Below are 26,364 nucleotides of genomic sequence, written 5' to 3'. Positions count from 1 at the left end.
GAAACTCCACAACCTTTTGAAAGAGCATAGTGTGTTTTCCTTTCTTGGCAGCTCAAACCTACGAGGCCTCATAGTCAAAGCCACAGTTCACCCCAAGTCATAAAATAATCACAAGGCACTCTATGCTGACATCAGGGTCCTGTTTCTCACATAAGTTTTGGCTGATGACTGGGGTAGAGGCACAGGAGTAAAGCAAAGCTCATACAGCATTACAGAAATCTAATAAGAAGTTTTTCATATTTCAGTGAAGCCTAAGGCCATTTATATGCTTTGCTGAGCACACAGAGTTCAGAGATTTTAGATTGGAAAAGTACATGGAAACCAGCAAGACCTAAAGCATCAGCTCACCATTAGCAACCTCTGAGAAGCTCACAAAGGACTGAGGATCACATACTTGGTCTAGTACCTCCTAAGGTGCTTTGAAGACGATGATCTGCAGCATTGGATGATGAGATAATCACAGTCTCAGCTCAAGCTGACTCACCCTCAGTACAGGTAATTCCATCTGCCAGACGTTGTCACCACAGCCTCATGGAGGATAGCTGAAAACTGTACAAAGTTCCAGCAGCTTGCCATGCCTCATGGTGAGTCTGCCCTTGGGAGGACTCTGTGCAGGAGGCCCACCCCACTGATTCCTTGAAGAGTATCCACTAGTCATCATGAAGCTATCGCTAAGGATCACCAAGCGGCACAACCAGGTGGCCACTTGGCCTTGTGGCACTCTGGATGAACTTCAAATAGCCACATGAACAAGCTATTGACTCCATACTTTATCATGAGCAGAGTGTCCAGAAAGATTTGAGATTATCTGCTCCAGCTCCACATTAAAACCAGGTAGCTTTCTTCCTCCTATTTCTCTTACCTGCTCTAGATTGTCACTGATGTGACAATTAGAAAAGCTCTGACTGGCTTTTATGTTCTTTGCTTAAAAAATTTCACCTTCTCAGAGATTAGAAATATCTCTAAGATCAAATGCTATTTCAGAGGGCGAATGGCCTTAAATTGGGCAGCTAGTCCTATTCTCCTCACTTTGCTGAAGGCAGACTAGTAGTACCCTATTTCCCACGGCTTTCTTGATCTGTGATACTGATTCTGGATCTACTGCTGTCCTCCCTGGAGCAGACATCCCTTCAGGAGAAAGAGATTCAAAGCAGGAGGTTACAGCGTTAGCAAAGGACAAGGTCTTCCTCTCCCCCAACCTCATTAGACAAAGATGCTCATAGCAGTGCTATGATGTTGTGCTGGTGACGCTTCTCCTGCTCACTGGAGAGCACTGTTCCTCCTTGGATTCTTGCCTAAGCAGAAGACACATCACCAATTGTTGTGACATATTGAGAGAAAATTATTATTATTCCTTTTATATTACACACATCAATATAACACAGACTTGCAGCAACCAGATTAGAAAGCAACAGAAAATTCTTAGGAAGACGAAGAGGAAAAACCCTCAAATTATAAATGAAAAAACCGTTGCCTCCAATCTTGCTTTTAAGCCAACAAATATATTAAAACATGTTTTTAACAGCTAAGTGTTGGCAAGTGTAGCCCATCTTAGGCCAATCACAAAGTAATAAAATAGCAGCCATAAAAAACAGATTGGATACTATGAGATAAACTCCAGCACATCAATTTACATGATTAATAACTGCCAGAATAATTGCAATTCATTTAGGAGTTGGAATCAAATCATAAATCACTCCCAACAATGTGTTAAATAACAAGCACCAATTTTCATACAGAATTGCTGAGTATGGCATTAGTAATGTAAGCAGGGTTACAAATACAGACGCTTATCTCCTAGTATTGCTCACAGTACTATTTACACATCTTGCCCACATTTTGCTCTAACATTTTGTCCCCAGTGGTGTCACATACCAAAGTATTTATTCCCAGCTGGCATATTATTTCTTTTGGATTTCCATGTAGCTACTTTGCTTATTCAATGGATGTCTGTCATATGTTTTGCCCAGAAATCCTATACATGCTTAGCAGACCTTCTTTGAGTCATTTTAGAAAAAGAAGGATCTTGCATGCTGCAGGAGTGATTTTCTGTGGTGGCAGAACTGCTCCTAAACACAACTGACTGTTGTGACCCTGAAGAGAAATGCCTGATTCCTGTTCGCAGACTGTTTCTATAGGGCCTTAATACATGTACTTGTAAAGCACAACGATGATTAAAGCTTTCAAGTGCAAAACTTTGTGCTCACAGCTTGCTACGGAAAAGAGGGAACATTTAGGATCTGTGACAAACATTCACTTTTCTAACTGCCTGTGATGGCCTTCTTCCCACGAGCAGAGCTGGGGAGAACAAGGCAAAAAGGCATGTCCATCTCCCTCTATTCTTCCTATGCTTGTTCATGACAAGTACAGCATAATGGCATCCTGCCTTTCTTTCTCCTGTCTCACCACCCAATATAGACAGCCTTACTGACTTCTCTGTCCCCTTGGATATGGCATTGGGAAATAATCTAGAAATCAACTTTGTCATTGTATTCGCCTTGAGAAGAAAAGCACATCCTTCCTCCCTCTTATCTGACACAACCCTCATGCAAGATAAGGCTAAGGTTTAGTGGAATTCCAGTGCCTCTGCATTTGAGATAATTGTGCTTCAAAGAAAAAAAAAAAAAAGAATGTCCCATAACACATACAATATTCACGGACTGTGGGAGATTTTCTTCAGCTTCACTGAGCTTTGGACCAAGCTTCATATCATCTTAAACTTCCCACGGTCTCAAACCGCAACATTATTGGACTCTGCAAGACTGAATGGGACCTAGCAAGACTCCCCTAAGCACGACTTCAATTAGCTCCATCTCCTCCTTAATTCAATAGTTTATCTAATGATGTTTTGAGTGTGGCCTGTTCCACATTTGCTCATCAACAGTATATCTCACATCTCAGCCCTAGAGGTTTCTATATTTATCTTGCCTGGGATTACAGAGAGGACAGGAGGAGGCTGTATATAGTTTGCACCATTCTTCTAGATTTATCAAGGATTTCTGATACGGAGATCACTGGCTGGTTTGAAACCAAATTCCAAAACAAATTACTTACCAACAACCACACGAAATATCAACAAAGTATAATAGATAAAATAATAACTATAACGTGGCTGAAATGTATTTTGCTTACATTTGTTTACAAGTTTCCTAGCAGTAAGATTTCTTCCCATGGAAAAGCAGGAAGTGTATTTCTTACAACACCTTCCTGATGAAAATAGGTAGGTATATGTTCAGAGTACACCTGCTATGAGTAGTGCTTTGTGCATGCCATAAAACAGTCTGCATTCAGGTGAAATTCATAGGGCACTGCTGAGGGCTTGAAACACCATTGAAACTTCCATTGCCTTTGGGATCGTTCTGGATGATGCTATCTTCTTATTTTGCCTTTATATGATACAGTTTTTAAGCACTTATTTGGACAGCTATCAAGTATCCTTAAAGACTCCCACAGATGGAGGAGCAGATGCACGGTAACCATCTGGGGCCAGAACTATGATTAACTTTCAAGTTAATGTGCCTGTTAAGAATGGACTGCATATTAGAAATGTTTCTTCCATTTCAACCAGGAAAAACAAAACAAGGTTTAAAAGTAGCCTCTAGATTTGGGTGCCCAGCATAAGAATTTTTTTTCTGTTAGGCATGCAAATTCAGTGACACTTCTGAAATACTGGAAGCTGGTGATCTCCTGTCTCTCTGGTCAAACCAGCATATCAATACTTACACCAGCAGCAATCATATCCACATCAGCTTTCAGCAAAGCACCAAAGGAATCTCCTTCCCTTCTTTCCCCCGCCTGATTATTGCGTTTGGTTACATTATGGCTTTCTGGTTCAAGTCACATGAATGTAAGAATCACAGATGGGTGATGAAGAGTCTATAAGTGAAAATATAAATAGGGCAAGGTCAGAGTAATGGCTACACAGCCACAGGTAGAATGGCCCAAAGACCTTTGTAAGTGACCTCAGGTCATGCTTAGCATGGGAATAGCCTCAGTGCTTTGGGAAATGAGAGAGACCGTGTCTGACATATCCCCATTCAGCCTGCTGATCTCTATCCTTTCCCCCTTGAACCCAGTTTCAGTCAGAGACTACCTGTGTGCCAACTTGGACTGGGTGCAATTGGGTCAGGGGAAGGCATACAGAAACAGTATAACACAGGCGGCCTAGTCATGGGGCTAACAGGGGAACCAAGGACTGTACATGCCATGGGAGATGTTGGTGTGCAGACATCCCCTAGTCTCTGGCAGCCAAGGATGCCCCCACCTTGGTGAAAATATCAGGACTGAAGATGGGATGCTGCTGCCTCAAGTTGTGTCAAAGTACAAAGAGATGTGACAGCATGTTACCCCTTTCCCTCAAGAGCTCATTCAAACACTTGGAAGGACCTAGGCTTTGCGCTTTCAGAGCCCACATGCTGTGTAAATGCAGGTGTCTACAGAGCTGAAAATAATCTGGTATTTTGCAACTGCCTACTCTTGTATGCCCAAAGTTCCAACAAGAAGCACAGCTACTGTGGGGTGAAAGGACACCCTTTAGCCACACTGGTGCAATGCACACAGAGGGAGTCAAAAGACACAGGTGGTTGTGTCACTGTGCAGATCCCCCATTTGCACTGCAGCTCCAGGGAGCCTCAGCCAGCCATCTACTCACACTGCTTATAAGCATCAAGGACACAGCATCTAAGGCAAGTTTCCCAAAACTTTGAAGATACTTAGGCTCGGGGTTAGAGAATTTGTTTGGGCTGTCTTTGATATGAATTAGAATGAAGAACTTCAGTAAAAAGCATGTGCAAGCTCAACTTCTCTTATAGAGACTCCTGCAAAAGTATCAGAGGGTGTAAAGTGACATTATTGTTATATTTAGATATAGCATTTTCTGACAGAAAAAAACAGAACGCTTTGTAATTTTTAGCTAATTAATCTGAATTATTTCTGTGGAGTAGAAAAGCTGCAATGGATATGAATCCCTTCATTCCAGCTCTGAAGTGTAGTCACCAACAGAGGGGAGAACATCAGCTGTATTGTAACTTGCAGTGATATCTCACTCGATTTTAAAAGGAAGTGAAGACTATCATCTCTAGTTAAATTTCATGAGGAGTGTGGGAGGTCAGGAAGCCATCTGCAAGCCTGGCAAGGCTAAGATCTGCTTTGCAAGACAGCTGCCACAATAACATTGCTCAGGGCTGATGGTGGTCAGGGCAGCAATGCAGGTCAGAGATCCACCCATTGCAAGAGCTTTGGTTTCTCGGTCAACAGCTGGGTCAGCCTGAAAATAGATCTTAAGGAAAAATCCTCAGCACCCTGCCAGGCTGCTGACAGCCTGCACGGGATGAAGTGGTGCCTGTTTGCATCGTGCTCCATCCCCACCAGCACTCCCAGGGTAGGAGCTCTCTCTGGCGAGTCCTTCCTTATTCAGGGCAGTGTGTAAGCTTTGTGCTTACCTGGAAGCAAGGGCATTCTTGTCCCAGTTCTTCTCCATCTCGAGTCAATAATTTCTGTAAGAGCAACAGCCACAAAGAGATTAATGAAATCAGCAGTGCCTCACGTGACTAAATAGGTGAAGAAACCCAGCAGTAAAATTCCTCTGCACATACAAAGCCAGACTACGACAACTCCTGCCTTAAGATGAGAGTGTATGTACTGAATCCATTCATTTCAGTGAAAGGAGAGACAGAAGGGAAAGTGTTAATTATTCTTTGTGGGTTGAATGAAATGCACTGTACAATTAGCACCTTCTGTGTTCCCGTCTAATGACAGGCTTAACTTAAGAGAATTCTCCATACTGTCCTACGTATCACCTTTCCTCTGACATTATCTTCCTTTTCTTGGCTCCCTACATAGAATTTTAATGAGATCTTAATTGTTTTTCCATCAGCTGCAAGGATTTCAAACCCAAGTCATATGCTGGTTGTCATTTTGCAGAAGGTGGTATGGGGAGCTGTAGAGATGTTCTCTTGCTAAAAAGGAGCAGGAGGCAGCCCCCACACCTCCCACTGCATCCTGGGAAAGGGCTGTTGCTGTATTTCCAGCGCAGGCCTAGAGATTATAGCTTGGTATTTCTGTGCTTACACAAAGGGGGACTGGAAAAGTCTGTCACGCGCATGACTGTCACCACCTCCCTGGAACTCTGTTGGCTACAGGGAGGCTTAAGGTGTTGGTTTCTGTGCCTCAGCTTGATGAGCAGCACAGCCCTTTGCTGCACAGCCAGGGGACTCATGGGGGCTGAATGAGCTGCACATCAGCCTCCTCTTCTCTTCTCTCACCATCTACTAGTCGTTTGCACACTCCTTCCCTTCCTCCATTATTCAAATCAATTTCAGTGATGTAACCTATTTAAAGCATAGGTTTACTTACTTCTCTTGAAAATTTCCAAGGGCACTCCCGAAGACATGGTTGACTCCCTGATGCATCACAGCAAAAATAAGACGTTTCAAGAGCAGCTGGGTGGAGCTCACCACGTGTACTGACTGCAAGGAGAGCGAAGGCACCCATTGGTGCAGTGCTGGTGCGCACAGAGATGCTACATGTTAGAATTACTGCTTATGGTCATCAAACTGCATTAAAACTAATTTACTGCGGAGAGGTTACCCCAGAGTTTGTTACCAGAGTATTTCAGGCTGCCTGTGGGAGCCTTGCTCTAGGCTGAGAGCATGGGCAGAAGACTGCTCTGTGGGGAGAAGTGGGACAACTGCAGGCGGGACACGTCTCAGTCTCAGGAAGAGAAGCCTGGTCTCTACGTGGGCTGCAAAGTCTGCCATCCCTGCAAGGGGCCTGGAGCATGAAACCAATGGCAATTGATTATCATCCCTCACTTACCATAGCTATCCACGATCCTATTATCACTTGAAAACAATATCTGACACTGGTCTATGAGTTATGTCAGACAATGGCAGTATTTTAGAAATGCTGTTGATCATATTGTTATCATATCTTGCTCATACCTGGTCCAAAGGGCATGAAATCAGAGGAAAATATGACTTGCCAAGATTTTAGAGAAAGCAAGTTTTGGGGCTAGGAGGAAAAGCCCTGCCGCCCACTCTGAATCCTGTGCTCCCGCAGCTGAGCAATGCTGCACAGCCTAGCCAGCCACGTTTAACTAATGCTGAGATATTCTTGTTATTCATCCACGTACTTGATATTTATTAAAATATTTCTAACAGCCTTTCTCCTGCACACTATTCCATTTCAGTGCATGGAGCATACAACGACAGCTTCCATTTAGCTGTCTCCCGTAATCACATCTTCTGCCCTCCAAAAATATCTCTCTCTCTTATGGTAAATGGTACGGGAGCAATAGCATCTTTTATGTCATAGCTGCTGTGTGACAACTATGTGGTTTCCATCCACACCTTATGCTCGTTATAGACATTCACATTTTGACAGCTAGACTCTTCCCTTTTGGGCCTTAGTGCCAATCCAAATCTCAATGAAGTATAAGAAAACAAACTAATTAGCAGGCACTGGAGAGTTTGAATGTTGCCCAGAGATATACATTGAGAACTAAATAAAAGAAGCGTATAATGCTTATTAAGTGACTTGAGCTTGCCTGGTTTTTATTTGCAGTGACACATCTCCTGCGACTGGGAACCTTGGGCAGCTCTGCAACTGGAAATTCGGTCAGAGCTCTGTAATAAGACGGGCCAGACTCTCCACATTAATATCCAAGGGTACTAGAAGTGAAGCCCCCTTAGCGACAGACCACAACCCACTTTGCTATCCCCAGAGCTTTACAGCCATTCATAGAAAATGTTTCTTTTAGTCCACAAATAGGAAGGAAACACAAATAAACTGATGAGTCCTGGGAAACTTGCTCCTTCTTTCTTGGGCTATCTTTCATTAACCATCACAAACATTTAAATCAAAGCAAACACTGAAGGTATGAGTGGATTTTTAGCTCACTGACAAGACACACTGCCTTCAGGACCTCTTTCGTGTCTATTATAAATAGAAAGCCATAACGCTGCAAAACTAAAATCAGTGCTGACAGTCCAGCTCTTGCCTTCTTTAAAGAAATTGCCAAAATGTGCAAAAATTTAAACATTCAGAGAGATAACACACTGCTCACTCAATGAACCTCATCTGTAATTTACAGATTGTTATTCCTGGTATCATTCTAACACCCCATACTTGCTTAAAAAATGCGTCCCTTGCCTACAGCTTTAGGCAGATCATCCTAACAAACCAGTAACATGCAGTCCAGTGCTGCTACTGGAGCTGAACTAAACAGGTTCCCATTGTATCAAAAGTGAGGGACTGCTCAGTCTGTAGCTGAGATGTAATGGTCCATGCAGGGTTGATATATGTGTCATTCCTTATATATCTGGGTGAATTCCTTTTTCAGAGAGTAATCAAGCCTCTCAGTGTGGGAGACAGGCAAAAGGGCCCACGCTGCCACTTTCCTCCCTCCTTCCTGTAGGAAATGTGTGATACACACGTAAAAAGCAAAACATTTTAATTTGGAAACTCTTCTGAAAGTCTTATGACAACTGTAGTTTGGGTCCCTCGTGCTTCCCATTTCTCACCGCACACCTGGCTCCTTATCTGTGCCGCATTTTCTGATGCTGGGCAAAAATCTCTCAACAGCCTTCTGAAAGCACATGCTTTTCACAAACAATTCCAAATTAAACTGGAAAACAGTCTCAGTTGAAAAGCAAGCAAGCAACCAAAACCCCATAAAAGTCCCTGAGCAAGCTCTATCCTGAGAAAGAATGACCCTGTGCTGGACCGGGGCAAGATTAAGCAGCAATATCCCCAAGGACTGGAAGGCTTCCAAAGGGATTAAAAACCCTTTAAATATAATTCCCTCTGTGACCAAAATCAAAATGTGAATGTAGCTCTTTGGAAATGAAACTCTATTCACCCTGGTGACGTTTCATTGAGGTACCATGAGAGGTGCCTGCATCTTCAGCCAACAACTTTCTCCATTCCTTGGCAGAGAGCTGCAGTGCTGAGGAACATGCAATGTCTTCACCCAGCTGCCCGCTTCCCTCCTCAGGAAATCTGTATCACTGATATATGTTTGATCCCATCACCTGGCAATGTGCACGCATGCATAAGGCCCCTGGCAAGAGAGAAAGGTAGAATATCAAGTGGGTGTGAACCCTGCCCACGGCAGGAGGTTGGAACTAGATGAGCTTTTTGGTGCCTTCCAACCTAATCCATTTTGAGGCTTGATGATGACTCTGTGATTTGGGAATCTCACGACCAAATGGAGCATGTAAATACACGTGGCTCATTCGTGTATTCTTCCACACAACACACGGGGCTTATGGTGTGTGTTTGCCTTGTGGCTTTAGGAAAGGCTGCATGGGGCAGTTTGAGAAAACATTGCATAGAATCACTAAGGTGGGAAAAGACCTTTATGATCATCAGATCAGTGTCAAATCAGGGGAGAAAATCTCCAGTGGATCTGGAAGTCCGGAAAGCTATTAGATCCACCCAAAATAAGGCACAGAAAGAACACTATGAGATCCTGAACGTTGTACTTTTTCCCATTACTTATAAAAAAGATAACTCATATCTTTGTGCTGCAGAAAACTCTGAGACAAATCTGTCCACAGGTCACAGGAAGCGGTGACATAGCAGTGAAAAACATCAGCTTTCCTCCCAGTTCACATCTGTGTGGTTCCCACTGCTGGAGCCAAGATTTTTTTTTTGGTCTTTAATTTTAATCATGCATGCAGAAAATGAAAACTATGTAGCACACTTCGCCCAAGCCAGAGCCACAGACGCTGTGTCTCCTCTCTCCTACCAATGGTCTTTTGGGGCCACAGAGCTCCTGACGGTTCAATTGCTCAGCTTTACTGACAACGCACACAACTTGACAAATAACAAGCATAGAATGGCAAAGGAATTTCCTTCTCTTGCTCTTTTTTTTTTTTTTTTTTTTTTTGTTCTTTCTTCTTTTAATTGCACTAAATCTATACAAACCAATTATAACTCTGACTGTGCCAGTAGATGAGCTTTTCCAGCTGGGAACAGCATTCCATCTAAACTAGAGGATTGGAAGTACTTTCCAAGAGACAGGCAAACCTAGCTTGGACACATCATTCTCAAAAGTACTGTAAAAAGGGAGAGAGGAGAGACTAAGGGACCTGCCAAGACCCTTCCATTTGTACCTGCTAAGGGCTTTCTCGGAGAGAAACCAGTTGCTGTCACCCAGAAGTGATGAAGGCCTGGCTCCTCTGCCCCGGCATAGCATGATGCTGGGAGAAACTGGATGGGCAAAGTAACTCCAAACAAGTGATGGTTCCTTTTCCCCTTATTTTGAGGAAGATGCTCACCGGCATCCACTGTAAGGGGGTGTGGGGGAAACATGATATCATCATCACCACCTCAGAATAATAATCAAACTTCCCACACAGGCAGAACATACAAGACTTTTCATATGCTCTCCAAACTATCTATCTTCTCAGTTGCTTTTTTTTTTTTTTTGGCTTCAGAATGATACCATAACCTACAGGCAAAATCACAGTTCCTTCCTACTCGTGCTGAGAGAGCCCTTACCTCTGTGCATTTCCACCACAAACCCTCTGTAAAGCACATGAAAATCATTCTTTGTTGTTTCCTAACAATGACATAAAACCAGGACATAACACAATTGGTACTTAACCACAAGTATTAAGCTTCTTAAGACAACCACTTGCACGATTTGTGACAAGTTTTCATGGATAACACTTATAAGCCCACTACGGAGCCCTTCCACGTCTGCGCGGATGCAGTAGTATTACAGCCAGGCATGGGCTGCCTTAGGCAGACCATGGAGCAGGGAAAACTTGGGAAGGCTATATGGTAATTCACAAGCCAGTGACCATTTTTCCCAGACCTCCCTTTGTTTTTTTCAAGATACGCTGACTAAATAGTCTCATCTTATTAGAATTACCTTGATAATGAATAACCCATACTGTTCTTGCTCTGCAGGATATTGCTTGCTTGCGCAGCACACGTCTATTACAAAATTTTCTGTTGAGATAAACTTCCAGTAAAGTTTGGCAAAAAAAAAAAGCATTCAGGTCAGGGCCAATTAGTGCCCTGGGGACAGGGGGAAGGGGTGTTCATTTCTTCCATTTAAGTACTTTGTACAAATTCAGAAAAGAACTTTACTTTCAGTCAATATACAAGTTCTTTGTATGTTTTTGTTTGGGAGGCAGGACTGAAATTGCTTAATTTCACTGAATCAATGCATCTTCTGTCAGTCAACAAGAGCTTTCAGCTCAGACAAAGACTGAAATAAAGCACACCAAATAAAAAAAAACATGGACATAGAATTGTCATTTCCCAAAAGCTTCTTTCGGTCCCAACTTCTCAGAAAACTACCCAAGCATTAAAGCTGCTGCCTCTCAGGGAAACTAATTATAACTCAGGGAAAAAAAAAAAAAAGAAAAAAAGAACAAGAAAAAAGAACAAGAAAAAATCCAACCCACACATTTAACTGAATATATAAAGGATAATTATGTCATTAAAACTAACAACGTTTCAGACGGCAAAAGAATCACAAGGCAAGAATGGATGTGTTGGGCACCATCAGGCTCCCATCAGATTATTCACAATAAAAATGCAACCATCACCAAAATAATCTAATCCTTGTGTGTTTCCACTGATAGGGCTCAGATGTGTACGCTGGTATTTTTTAGCCCCAGCAGAGCTGAAAGGGTCAGCAATTCATTGTTTACTGTCTGGACTGAATTGACTCTTCGAGCTCCTTAATGATACACAGACGGCCTCATCTACCAAGGCATGTTGACTGCCATCCAAGTGAGTGTAAGCTTTCGCATAGCTGTAAAGAAGGCTCCTCCTCACACAGTACAAAGAACACTCATAAAGCCTCTATTTAATCAGTGCAGCTCTGTCTCAGTGTCGTGGGCGCAGCAAAACAATCATCCTTTTAAGAAAAACAGACTTCTGGAATCGAAGAAATCCAATGGGTGCTGCGAGTAACGCAGGAGGTAAATATGTTTTCTGACCATAACGTATCATGAAAAAGAGCTGCTATCTCTATCAGCATAATTGCAAAGCCCAAAAGAAATCACGAGAACATATTTTCTGAATAAGTTCAGTCATTCCCTATTCTAACCTTGCCAAAAAAAGTCCTCGATAAAGTGAGTTGTTCTATGAGCAGCTGAGATAACATTACTCAGTGTCCAAGGGATTGCTGCTATGCCCCTCATACTGCAACTGACCTTAACCTGCATTTTTCCCAGTATCTTTTCCCTTCAGCCTCAGGATGACTGCACACCCCTCAGCCCTCGCCACAACATTCCCAGTTTTTCTGGTGTTTGCTGCTCCTTCAAACAACTGCGTCCCAGAAAAACTGAGTGTAGTACCTTCTAGATCCTTCCTTTGCTGTCACCATCACCACAGTGCTCTCACTTACTTCTATTTCCTATCTGACACCACACAGTATTTCACATCCCTTGCAAGACCCCAGTCGCATCGCCCATAAAACCTTTGCTTTCCCACTGCTTTGGGGTGAGCAAGAGGCAGCACATGCTGTAGCTGGTTTAAAAGCCACTCACATGTCAGTGGGGCAGATGGTTGCTGTAGTCGGGACAAACAGAAAGGGCAATGGCTGAGTGATCACAGCTTTGCCTTGAGGGGACATTAATCAAGTCTTTGTCAAATTTCCAGCAGTCCTCATGAAATTCATCAGCATCGTAAGGTCTGAGATGCCTCTTCATCTTTCCAGATTGGCTGAAATTTGCTGACAGTTTGAAAGTTATGGGGAGGAGCAGGGGGAACCAACAGATGGACAGACAGCCACTGTGACTGTATAAGCCTCAGTTCCCTAGAAAACCAGACTAAAAATAGATGGAAAATAGAGGGGCTGACAGATTTAATTAACGTAAGCAGGCAAGGTTTCTGACAGCGCAGGAGAGTCCGTTAACCTTCTCCCTGGTCCAAGTGTTGCACGCAAGGCTCAGGTTCCTCTTTGGGCAGAAGCTAACACATTGATGTGGTGTTCTGGCTGCAGGAGACCTGTGGACTCCCATTTCCAAGACAAAAGACACCCTTTCCCGCTGTTTCTTGGCGTTAGTCAAGATCTGCCTCTAACGAATACGCAGAAATCTCTTAAACTTGTCTTGTGGTTTGTGCTTTTTTTCCCCCCTCCTCTCTCTCTGTTTATTCATACTTGACTTGGAAAGCTGCAGGCTCGATGAAGGCATTAAGTCTCACATTCGAAACAATGCGTTATGTACTAGGGGTATAAATCACAGCCATGATGTCAGTGGAAAGACTCTTGTTAAATTCGATTGGTTTAGAGTGTCAATTAACAGAGCTTTGAAACCCTGGTGAGTGTCAGAGCATCTCCTGGGTCTGGAGGCCTCCAGACAGCACAACTGGGCCACCCTTCATGTGCTGGGGCCAAGCAAATCAAGACCCACACAACACAGTGACTTGCTGCTAAACTAACACAGGGCCCTCTACTAAGATCTGATAGAGCTGCTTCTAGCATTAGTGCAGGCTGTGGTACTGCTTTCAAGGGGTGCAATCTAAGAAAGGGTATATATCATGGCATGAGAAAAATTAATAAAGCCCTCCTTTGCTCAATCTCTGCTTTTGGAATTAAAATTCCTTGCTTTACCCAATTTGCCCAAGCGGTAGCTAGGATGTCTGAATGTTGTCTTGGTTTAATCACACCTTGTCCACACTTTAGACACATTTTTCTTCAGTAATGCAGCACGTAACCTCTAAGATGCTCCCTTGTCTATTATCTGGACTGCTAGAGGAAGTGAATTTACCCTGTGGAAAAAAAAAACAGCAGAAGTTTCATCTAAAAATTACCACAAAATGTCCCTGCTAAGTGGTGACCAGACCTTGTTTGTGCACATGTATGATTTTAATTCCATATAAACATCAGACGTGCTCATTCTATGGGCTACTGACATACCTCCCACACTTAACAGACCTAGCAATTTTCAGTTGAACCATTATTAACCTTTTGGGCTCTGTGATGGCAGCAGGGCAGCCGAGAGGCTGCACAGATAATTGCAGTAATATGCAAGGACAGCAGAAACTGAAATCACTATAATTCATTCAAAAGTGCTTAATCTTCTGCCCAAGGAAATTAATGTCATAGAAGAAGATTATCTGAGATAGCAAACTGCTGGGAGAGCTCAAATCTTTTTTTGATCTGCTGCTCTGCTCCAGGCTTGTTTTCAGCCCATGCTGTGCAATCACACTGGGGCATTCTTGAACTTTTTGTTACCCCCAAAATTTTCCCATTTTAGTATTTTGCAGATATAATCACCTGATCAGAGCTCTGTTCTTCTCCAGGGGTCTGGGCAGACCCCACAGCCTACAGAGCCTGTGTGATTTGCCTTTGTATCATCTCTGGTCTGGGTTAGCACCTCCATCCAGCCTTCTGCTATAAGCATTTCAATGGCACGAGAGCTTCAGAAAGGAAATCTGCTTTTCTCCTGATATTTTTCTCATCAGTTTGATATAAAACTTTATTATTATAAACCACTTGCTGCAGGCAGGAAGAAAACACAAGAAGTGTAACTTCTTTTGAGATCAGCCTGTGGGATAAGACAGAAGAAAACCAGGAGCTGAACTTAGCTAGGGAAAGGAAATGGACTATAAAAACTGTTGTCAGGTGCAAAGAAAACTCTTGGGAGCTGCAGGGACTTAGTCTTTTTAGAAGAAGAGTAAGCAATTAGAAAAATAGCAATAACACTATCTTTTTTTTTTCAGGGAGATGGATAAATTCTCATTTTTCCAGGTTGCAGAGATGTGGAGAAAAGACAGCTGCATGTTTTAGAACTCAAGTTTGGATAGTGATGCACCAGTTAAAAGCTGCTGTCTTCTGACACGGTGAGTATACCACAAGCACTCATTTTTTGCAGACATCAATGACAAGTATTATGCATTTTCCTCCTTCTCAACATGTTCCCTGGGCCATAAATAGTGGGGGCCATTATTCAGGAAGATTAGGGGGATGGTACACAAGTTTGTATGGCAGCATCTGGGAATTTTCTGGTTATTCGAAAAGAGCCTGAGTCGTCTTCCTGGTTGGCACCCAGATGCTGTGAAAGAAAGTAAGATGCGTTGCTGGGACAGCATGAAACTGATGCTCCCAAGATGTCCCATCCCAAAAGCACCTCAATAAAATTCCTTAATGATTCAACAGCTGGAACGTGCCAAAGATGGATGAAAAGTCAGGGGAAAAGAAGGTGTGGGGGAAAGGAGATATTTGCAGAAAGCAAAAGTGCATTACTGGATGAACCTCTCGCAGGAAGTCTCACTACATCTCTCCCTGATGAATGCTTAGATCAACTCTCCAGGAAATGCTAACAGATGAGGCTGCCTCCACTTTAAATGACTTTTACATCCAAATCCTAGGTAAAACTGGCACTGCTACAAAGCTCTTTTCAGAGCCCTCAGTGAGGCAGAAATTTTCATCTCTGGAGTGAGCCAGGAGTTGGGATTTCAGAAAAATCAGGCCAGAAGAAGTTTCCTTACAAATAGCAGTAATATCAGAATGCCTCCTGGACCTCAAAGAGAAATCAGTGGGCCAAGGATCTGGCCGCCGGGCTGCACTGGTCCAGGGGATTGCAGCTCAGGATATGAATCATGGAAGCGAGGCAGTCACATCCTGTTATGTGAGTGCTGTTTGTTTTTCCTGCTCCTTCAGCCCTGGAGCTCTGAGCCGTGCCTGCCGCCGAGGCTGCCAGCTGCAGACTGCAAGGTGGATACCTGTCAGCAGGAACCAGGCTCACTCACCAACCCGCTTCCCAGTGGCTTCTATGGCAGCCATCAGCTGGAAGCATGGTCAGAGATTCCTGCAGGTCAGAAACTTTGCCTGATGCTGACTCTTATTTTTTGTAGGAGAGACCCATGCTTTGTGAAGCATGGGAATGCACTGTTCTCATTTGGTTACTTCTCCTTAGCCTTTGAAAACCAGCTGAGGAAGACCAGGCTCCCCCATTGGCATACATCAGCCCTGATGTAGCTTTGGTACATAAAGTTAGGTAATAGAGAGGGGTAACTGCCTCCAGGTCAGTCTCTAAGACCACATGATAGACTCTGGAGCAACAGACATTGATTTTACACCCTTGAACGCTGTAAGAGAAGACCACAGGACTGCAACAAGCACAGCATTCAGCACGCACAAGGCAAGGGAAGAAGTGGAGCCCCAACTTGTCTGTGCATCCCTTACTCTCCTCCACCAAAGACCACACAAGGAAGCCCTGCCTAATCAAAGCAGGATAGGAACTTCACCAGTACCTTCCATAGGGCCACGGATGGTGTCCTGGCACAGCCACACCAACACATTCCCAAGTGCTGCAGCTCTGCAGGGAGCAAACAGACCTAACACAGGTAATGCTGTTTTTCCAATGAGTGCTCTTATTAACAGTGACACCATGGCTCGTCCAGACAACACAGCTGTGCAAAGGTCACCTTGAAAGGTATTATACAGAAGATCTCAGTGCCTCTCCCAGCTAGAAGATGCAATTAAAAATATATTACTCTAAATAACTCCCAAGGTTTTGTCCTCACTGCTGCAAGAAGGCAGACATTTAAAGGACTCTTGTTTCTTTGTCAAGACCTTCAAAAATCCTGTTAATGCTTAAAAAGCTCTCTTCTGTGCAATTAGCTATTTTGAGCAGAAAGGTAGCAGGACTTGTACAAGCAAGCAAGCTCTGTCAAAAGCAAGCCTTAGCAGAGCATTGGATAAGGCCAGGGTTCCTGTAAGGAGACAACTGTGCAATGTCTCCACTCTCAAGTGCATCAAGACCAAGTCTTTCTGCCGTGGGCATAATTTCCCCTGACCTCAGCAGGATGAGCCCAGGGGATGCACACCTTGCACAGCCCTTCTGCTGCCCTCCAGCACAGCAGGCTCAGGTGTTCAGGGACCTCCCGTGACTGCCATGGCTTCCCGTGGGACCCACCATCACTCACTCCAAATCTTCCTTTGGGAGGCAGAGATGTTCCAGACCTCAGGGGACATCCCTCCCTTCTCAGAGGGAATCTATAGCGCAAGCACAACCGGTAAACTGGTATCATTAAGAAAACTAAAGGACAGCTGTTCCAGGAGAAGCATCTTCACCCATGCTGCCTTCTTCCCTGGGCTAGAGAAGGTTTGTCACTCTGCAGGGACAGAGGTTTGTCATTCTGTGAGGAGAGCAGTGAGAGTTTTCTAGCCCTGCCTGTATTGCATCAAAAAGTCCCAGTGGATTACAGCAGGTCAACTACAAGTCACTGGAAGGGCTGGCCCAGGAGGCATGAGACACTTCCTTTCCCTAAGCACAGATCTATTTGTTTCCAAATTCAGGGTCGAGACCCCATGTGGGTTGCAGGAATTATGACAATATTCACAAGGCTGACTAAAACTCACTTTCATCCAATATCTATGTTAGTGCTGCAGACCCACAGCCATCCACCCACACCAGAAAACTTCTGCTTCCCATCCTACTTCAGCAGCGCTGTCTCCTCTCCTATGGTCCTTTTCTTGTCCATATTTCCACACGATCCTGCTAAAATGAGTTTAAATTATAAATCCTAGACAGTTTTCACCGTGTTAATTATTTTAAATCGTTTCAAGCATATAAATAACTGATATTGATCTAGAAAAGGGCTAAATGGTACTGTGGAAGAAAAGCTCGTGATACTCAAGCAAGATCCACTCTCACCAATACCACCAACCCAAAGTGGCACGGTCAGTCCCTCGCCTGCAACAAGTACAGATTTAACAAAAGTGCAGGACAAGTGCGTGGTGCTCAACATGTGCACCAGCACAAGGTCCAGGCACAGCTCAAACATCCCTCTAGGTTTTAGAACTTGCCCTCTCAGGGTTAAGATAGAAGAAGAACTGCAGCCTCTTCTAGTAGAGGTAGAACAAACCCTCCTCAAATCACTCTAGAGACAACAGGCTGCTGCATACTGAGCCAGGACAGGCAAGAGCTTAATGGTACTAACTGGTCCAAAAAGGAGAATATTGAAGATACAAATCAAAGATCAGTGTCAGCTTTGGAGAGCAGCTAGTCTGCTGCACCCTGCCAGCCTGAAAATCTGTATCTCCTCAAACCCAGAGGAGCTGTCAAAGTCACTGGAGAAAAACTAAGAAGAACAAAATTCTTCCATTCCTTTGTGCCCATAAATCAGAGGTTGTGTTTTACTCCTACAAGCTGCAACAGTTTCCCTGCCTATGAGCGTGCATGCTTAGTGAGCCTCTCCTCACTAGTTTGTTCATACTAGAGGTCTTTCTGGTGGCCGTACAAAGCATCCCTATTGTATAACATTCCTTTGACATTAATATGTGTGCACATACACGTATAGGTATGTATTTTCATACTAGTGTGTTCATCCATCAAAACAAACATACAAGCAATGAAAGCAATGATTTTCCCCTACATTCTGTTTCATTCTGGTGCAAGCACGCAAAATGAACAGATGATGACAAACTGTTTAAAATCCAGGATGGCACAAATGCCAGAGTAAATGTTGGGCCCAAGGGCTGAAGCATTGCTCCAGCAAAATCTTCCTGGGCTTCTGTTACCAGTTTGAACCACAACCCGCGGTGCAAGGATGACAACATTAGTAGTGGAAACTTGGAAGAAATTTATCTGTGAGGAAGCACAGATGTAATTCTGCTGATGTAAACAGATCATTGTGTATTAATGGCAAATTTAATCCCTGATGCTGATTACATTCCCCTTGGAGGTCCAGATAACCATCTGGTATAAATCAGTCTGGTTCCTTTGAGTTCAGTGGGATTACAACACTCAAATCCAGTTAAAGATCTCACCCAATGTCTAAGGAATATTTATCAATTTTCACTTAAAGCTGGCAAATACTCTTAGCTTCAAGTTTCCAACCAAAGGAAGAGGGAAGCTGAACTGGTTCTGTCAGAACTATACATATATATATATTTATATATATATTTTTTCCTAAACAATGTAAAAAGGAAAAGCAGACATCATTTCAGCTCGGCCTGAAACATATCATTCAAAGTTGAAGGGTTAGGATTCCAAATGCTACTAAAGTTTCTTAAAAAAAACCCCACCCAAACAATGAAGATTCTATATGCTTAACAGCATTGTGTTAGAACAGAGAGGTAAAGTTTTGATTTGAAGGCACTGAGAAGATAATTCCATTTAGGGAACAACAGAGAAAACTTGTTTTATGGACCAACAGGGCATGTTCTACTCCAGGTGATGTATGATTCTTCACAAACTCAATTTTTAGGGGCATTCTAAGATGAACTGGAAGGAGTGAAAGTGCATTCTTTCCAACAGTAATGTTTTTTGTGACAATAACAGCAGCAAGAGAACCTGGCAGTCTCATTCATTTCACTTCATCTCTTTTGGAGTCTGCCCTGTGCCTTTCATCACTTGCTAGCATCAAATAGTCTTGCAGCAACCTAATATTAGCAAATCTGGTAACCAAGAGAGAACCTGGTTTCCTACAGCTGAGCACTGTTTAGAAAAGACTTGAGAGACCCTATCAGATGTAATTGCATAGGAGTATGTGATTACACAGTGGACTCACCTCCAACCATGTCAGCAGATATTGGCATGCACTGCTCAGAACACATCCACAGGACATAAGCACCATGCAAAAAAGAGCTCCTACCAGCTAAACGCAGAGGACATCACATCCCAGTACATCATGCTCAGTGCATTTTGTGAATATGAAAGAGCAGTGACTGCAAGTCTTTGAAATGAAGGAAAACCTGGATAAAGCAACCTCTCACCTTTTAGAGATCACTGTGGATTCTCTTGTTGAGTTATGAGCTTCAGCCTTCACGGAAAACGTATCCAGTGCCCAGGTGACCTTTGATTGCTCCTTGGTATTGCTTGGTAAAGGTTTCACTTCTAACAAAACAATACTTATATTGGTACGTGCTACGTTCTCCGATGGTAATCAGGAGGGCGATTCTCATACCAAGGACTGTACACACACCCTGGACATGTGTGGCCCTAAAAGCAAGATGAAAGCAGCAGAAGCAAAACCCCAAAGTGCAGCAATAGCATCTTGGCATTGATGATTTCTTTTTTTAAAGCAGACTTTGTTACCTCCTCAACAGCTGGTGCCTGGGTGGTATCAGCCATCTGGAATTTGAACTTCTTTCTAGGAACCTCATTTCTCGAGATACATTTTCATTTATTCTTCAAGAGGCAGAAAGCAAGCAGAAACCAAGGGTGAAGCCTGCTGCAGGATGCTCTGAACAGCTACCCTTTCCTGCCTACATTTGTTGCCAGTTGTTTATCCTCCTCAGAAAAGACTGATTTGCCATTGCCTTTCCGAAGCTGCTGTCAGACATGGAATTCTAATGTGAGGTGATCTGTGCAGGTCTCATCCTGAGAAGTGCTCAGCATGGCCACAGTCAGCTCTCCTTTAAGAACAAGACCATCATTTTCAATCTGTGAGGGGAAAAAACACAAAAGCAACAGTCATGTGATCCCAAGAGACTGTTCATTTCAGTAAGGGAGCAAGTCAAACTTAGCACGCGATGTGGGACAGAAAAGTAATTTATTCATTTATTAATCACGTTCCACATGAAAGTAAATGGGAATCACCCAATCCAAGGAGAACAGATTTTCATTAGCTGGACAGTCAGCATAGAGCCTAAAGAGCCCTTTTTCAAAAAAAATCAAGGGTCTTTACAGAATGACCCAGCTGCCGCCCAAGCCAATGACTGCTTTCCAATAGAAAGAGTTATTCCAAGCCTCAAATGTGGGGGAAAGGAAAAGAATAATTAGGGAGATTTGGGAGAGCACTAAACCAACAGAAATGGGACGATAACACCCTCTGAAGCTCCCAGACAGATAAACAGGCTTCAAGAGAGACTGAGCGTCTGTTTCAGCTCCGTAAAATAATCTTGGGCTGGGAGCAACAGATTTACAACCCAGTGTTCAAACATGGGTGGCCATTCCAGCAAAGGTGACCTGACACATGCCTGCATGGCCAAGGAACAGCATCCTCAGGTAGGCGCGATGGCTGCGTGCCTCACGTATCAGAGGCTGAACTGAAGTGATAAGTTTCTGAAAGGCTGGAGCAATTGGAAATCACTGCCACCTTCTCGCTTCTTCGCAGATCCCATGTCTGTAGTGTGTCTGGTCTTTTTTTTAACCACAGTCTTACACTTCTCCTGTGAAGATCGCCTTGTATGTGCTCTTACCACCCCCTTTCCACACATTTATGCAAACGGAGGCAAATGACATTTTCTCATGGTTTGCATAATCTCATCCGTATTTATAGCCATTAGAATTCTGATGCAAATCTTTCCCTTCCCTTCTCTCTCTTCTTTTCCCTTTCCCGGTACAAAGACCCTGTAAGGAAAAGATCTCACAGAAAATCTGAAAATTCTTTATAGTGACTCGCGTTTATTTATGCCCCATCCAGACTTTTCTTACATAAGGCTGAGTCACTCCTTAGCTGAACCTTTGCAAAGAAAGAAGAAAATATTTTTTCAACATTTGTTCAGGTCTCACTTCTCTCTGTTACAGCAATGAGGGTTATGGCTTCACCAGAATTTTGATTTAATTCCCTGTGACTTCTCCTTTTTTTTTTTTTTTTAAATAGTATTTCATGTATTCGGTTGCATCCTTTGGGCCAGCATTTCCCTTTTCACTTTGACTTGTTTAAAAATAGGAAAACTTACGTAACTGGAAATTTACTAACCTGTAAAACCCACAAAAGCAGGGCTCTGCCTAGACAAGGGCAGCAGTGACATTACAGCAGTGCCACTGAGCTGATCTGGGTTTTGGGCTGCTAGCTGGTACGCTTTTAAGTGAAACTGGTTCTCTTGAAACACCTTCTTCCATTTCAGTTGTTCCAGGTATCACACTTATTTTCCTAATCCCTCACAAAACACATGACAATGAGGCGAATTTTTCTTCGTATGCATATAAGTTGTGTTGTTTGATAGTTTATTGCTAATTTGTACTTCTGACTCACACTGCTTCGTACGCAGCCATCAGCCCAGCCTGTCCTTTAGAATCACAGAATCACCAAGATTGGAAAAGACCTCCAGGGTCATCTAGTCCAGCTGTCCACCTACCACCAGTATTTCCCCACTAATGCCTGTTCCTTAGTACAATGTATTTTTTCCACCTTTTAGGTTCAAAGAATGCATTTTCCTAGAGAAAAGAAAATCATGCTGCACATCATAGTTCCCTAGGCTTCGCTGGCCAACCTTGTCTGTCATGTTAGTGGGTATTGTCTATATGGCAACAACTAAATCAAGTTTACCATATTTTCTGAAGAATAGGACTTAGTAACGCATGCAACTTCAACAGTCCATGGAAAGGTGATCAGGAATAACAACCTTCTGAGCACCCTGATGTAACTGTAGGTATCCCTGTTCACTGCAGGGGGGTTGGACTAGATGACCTATAAAGGTCCCTCCAACTCAAACGATTCTATGATTCTATGTGCTAGTTAGGTGAGTGGCAACTAAATTATGTGTGATGAAGTGTAACTTCTGTCTTGCAAGGATTTTGTGCCTGTGTCTGTACGTGTATGCCCCTTCACTGTTGGGCAGGCAGCAGTTTAACACTGTGGCAGCTGCCAACACTCTTCACACAAGTTTGGAGGGGAAGGTCTCCAGGGATAAGCAGAGAGTTCAAGCCTCACATTTAGCTTGAACCTCATCCTGCAACTGAGACTTCCATCTATCACTGTATCCCTGGACAGAGAACTGCTCCAGAATTGCAAATCACTGTCAGGTCTGCCCCATCAAAAGCCGGTAAGCAATTACATACATCTAACTCACTTAGAAAACTGCATCATGTATCTGTGTAGATAAAACAGATGGACACCAAACATTTGGCTCAAATGAGGAGGTGGCTGAGGCAGAAATTCTCACAGCAAGGCCATAATTTCAGAGAAATGTTAAGCCAGGATGGGACTGCTGTTCCATTCTGCTCTCACCTGCCCTTTTGCTGGTGTCAGCTCAAGCATTCGTGCAGCCTCACAATCCACAAGGTATAAGAAGCAATCCAGCAAGACAACCTGTCAGCAGCAAAAAATAAAGGTAAGTCTCAGCCCAAATGGTTAGCCTAAACCCTACCACTGTGCAACCCCAGCAGCATGTCCAAGACCACCATGGAGGAGGTGGCAAAGCCCCCAGGAACATCTCTGTTAGGAGATCCCCAGCCAGAGGAGAGGGCACAGTGACATGAGATCTCAGAGGTCCAAGCCCACGTGGATGTTTTTCTACCTAAGCTGCTGTTGGACTTGATGCTCCTTACCAGACATTTTCAATTCAACTATTCTATTCTCATATGAATACTTGTGACTGTTTTGCTTGTTGTGTGTGCTGTAAATAAATACTCTTGATTGTATTTTAGCTTTACCTAACCAAAGTAATAATGGTCTCACAGCAACTCACAGATAGTTCTTTCCCAAAAGGTGCAGCAAAGTACAGTGAATCTGCATGCTTGAGCTATAGGCCATCTTCAGAAATGCCCAAGCCCTGCAGAATGCTTTCTAGAGCATTCAAATGGTAAAAAAAAAAAGTGTGCCCCAAAGAAGTTGCATGAAACGGCTTGAGAGATGGCCTTGGGGGTCAGAAAAAGAAGAGATGTGTGTGATGCCTGCCCAGACTCTGCGTATCCCAGAGGATTTGACTTGTCAGCAGTCTCTTACACTGACACAAGCTGCAGGAGCAGGGATTTCAGCTGCTTAGCACCAACACATGGAGTTGAGTTGAAAGCAGAAAGAATACACCAAATGCTTACTTTGAAAGTGAAATCTGATCTGCCTGCAGCCCCTTTTGCATTCGCTTTTCTGTTGACACAAGAGGGACAGTATTTGCTGTCCTCTGGTTTCTTGCCACCAACAGAAGCACAAAGCTCAGTACTGCCTGGGTTTCTTGACAGTAAGTCAGAAGAGCACAAATGTACTCAGAGGTTTCACAAGTGAGTAGGGAACCCCTCCACAGAGTACTGATTTTCATGGGAAATTGTTTTGAGGTAATCACCTCACCTACGTACTGTGCAAATGTGGCTGTCCAGAAAAAAATATATACTCTATTTTAGCTCTAGATCAGCTTGAGTGTCAGAATGAACTTTTGAGAAGATCCCCCTGCACCAAATTCTGCCGAGCAGCATCGGTGCTGCAGGCCAGGATCAACTGAGGCATTATGCCTGCCTCCCTGAATGCTGTTATCACCATTATTACTTCTCAGCTCATTTTTTCTTTCTGGCACAAGGCTTCCTGAACACAGAAGTTTACTGAACTCCTGGCAACTTGCTGTGCACACGGACAGAGCTAGCATTCTTCTGCCTTTGTCAGAGGCACACTGCAGCCTCTGTGCTTGTAAGTCCCTGCTCGCACATAGTACATTTACATGAAGTTAGTGTTTAATCAAGCAGTACAGCTTCTTGAAATCTTCACCAGGTGCCTCTTTAGTTCATTTTTCCATTTATGAAACATACGTTTTTAAAAGATCATATTATTACAAGCTCTTGGTGTTAGCAGCACATCTAGTTCCATAGAGACGGTATGTATTTTAGCTGCGGCTGCTCATCACAGAAACTGCTAATTCTTTTACCTTCCCCTGGTGGTACTAATGAGCTATTGGCTCACCTTCATGTTTCTGGTGCCTTTGCAATAATGTAATTTGAAATGAACTACACAGTTTCAAAAAAGTGCTAGAGAGATGTAGTCATAAAAGATGTTAGATATTCAAAACCAAATTATTCTTTCATTTGCCTCCTCAGAAGCTCAAGAAACATTTAAATGCTGTACTAAGGGACACAGTTCAGTGGGGAAATATTGGTGGTAGGTGGACTGCTGGACTAGATGATCTCGGAGGTCTTTTCCAAACTCTGTGACTCTATGAACGTCTAAAGAAGTGGCGACACCTCCCAGCAACTTGCCACCCATTGAGTTTTGGTTTTAGACATCCAGTATTGGAGAGCAAACACTCAAAGCTGCCACATCCTGACACCCAGCTTCTCTGTTTATCTGTGCAGAAAAGTGAAGTGTGGGCAATGACGATAATTACTAAAATAGCTAATTTCATACAAAGACTAAGATTTGGTGATTCTCATGAGAGTAAAGCATGACTCCAAAGAGTGACTATTCCCAGCTTCTCATGCATGTTAAATGAGGACTGAGGAACAGAGGCAAGGAAAGAGAAGGGCTCTTTTTGGTCTCTAATCCTGCCCCTCATAAAGAACTATTGTTGAAGTGTTTCTTCCCACTGGGGCCCTTCGGGGATGGCACTGTGGCACCAACCTTTGTTTTGGGGATACTCTTGCCAAATAGAAAGGTATGAATATCTCCATGCCAGGGCAGCCTCCACAGTCCTCTCATCGGCAGTGGCTGAGACCACTAGCAGCGGTGAGTTAGTCTGCAGTTCCAAGTTCATCCAAGAGGAGGTTGTCATAAAAAAAAAAACGTCAAAGAACAGGTTGGTTTCAGCCTGACAGGCAGTAACAGAGTTTAAGGCATTTAGAACGACAGTTTTTTGTCTCTTTCAAACAATGGAGAACCTAACAAAAGTCAATTAAGGTACACCTCCAACTCATTAAGCAAGCCCCACCTCAATATACATTTCATACCACCATAGCATTTTATTCAGAGAACTGAAAATTGCTTTTAGACTTTTACCCTTCGTAGACTGCTGTGCTTTTAGTTTTCTCTTTTCATCATGAACACAACTTTCTTATTAGACTTCTGTATTTTTGAAGTTTCTGTCTGAGACACCGGATGAAGCAGTGGTGCTGACCACACATCCCCAGTAATCAATACCTAGCGAACATGTGATTAAAAATTTTTTGAAACAACAACAACACAACAACAACAAACACCATAAGACTAATATTATTAAGGCCATCAGTTATTGGGGAATTTGCCCACATTTTGTGAACTTAGACAAGAGGTGTACTGGTAGGTTTAACAGTTTCAAGTTGAGGAACTTTGAGAAGGCTACATTCAGTCTGACATATTTATGACACGCTTTAATTTAGGGGCTTATAATTAACTTCAGAGAGACACTGTTCATCTCAAGAGTGACTGGACATATCTCACACTCATCCCTGCCTTTGCTCATTTTATAACCTGCGAATGGAAAAGTTGAAGTTCTAATAAACCTCCTGCTGGAAAGGCAGAGGACTAAATTGGACTTAGGGGGTGAAATTTAATACAATACTCTTAGTTCTGACAGTCATTCAGTAACACCAAAGCTGGAAAACAGTGCTCTCAGCTCTCTGATGTTTAGATTTCTCCCTGTGTAAAATGGAGTTAATAGGACTTACCTATCCCACAGACATGTTGAAACAATTTGTCTACCACATTTTGAAGTTCTCATCTAAGAGATGCTTCAGCAAAGCAGATTATATTAAAAACACAGCCCTTTTGGAAAAGCAGTTAAGAATAACACAATATATTTTCAAGAGTATTCCATAG

General features: G+C 43.2%; 1 long non-coding RNA gene across 9 annotated transcripts in view; it reads right to left on the bottom strand.

Moving 5' to 3' along the window:
• LOC112532217 overlaps positions 1 to 26,364 on the bottom strand; it is a 56,946-nt gene that overhangs the window by 19,444 nt on the left and 11,138 nt on the right. For 6 of the 9 annotated variants that reach the window (XR_005858723.1, XR_005858727.1, XR_005858720.1 and 3 more), the window contains 7 exons: positions 25,192 to 25,306; positions 22,879 to 22,959; positions 20,019 to 20,366; positions 19,697 to 19,922; positions 6,355 to 6,467; positions 5,442 to 5,495; positions 3,724 to 3,876 (listed from right to left, as the gene is read on the bottom strand). This is a non-coding gene — a long non-coding RNA (uncharacterized LOC112532217). The remainder of the gene's footprint in view (positions 1 to 3,723; positions 3,877 to 5,441; positions 5,496 to 6,354; positions 6,468 to 19,696; positions 19,923 to 20,018; positions 20,367 to 22,878; positions 22,960 to 25,191; positions 25,307 to 26,364) is intronic. The other 3 variants (XR_005858726.1, XR_005858725.1, XR_005858728.1) reach the window with 3 other exon arrangements.

This window comes from Gallus gallus, chromosome 3 (genome assembly GCF_016699485.2).
Source record: "Gallus gallus isolate bGalGal1 chromosome 3, bGalGal1.mat.broiler.GRCg7b, whole genome shotgun sequence".
Classification (NCBI taxonomy): Eukaryota; Metazoa; Chordata; class Aves; order Galliformes; family Phasianidae; genus Gallus; species Gallus gallus.
The sequence above is the reverse complement of the archived record's forward strand: the minus strand, read 5'-3'. Positions and strand labels throughout refer to the sequence as shown.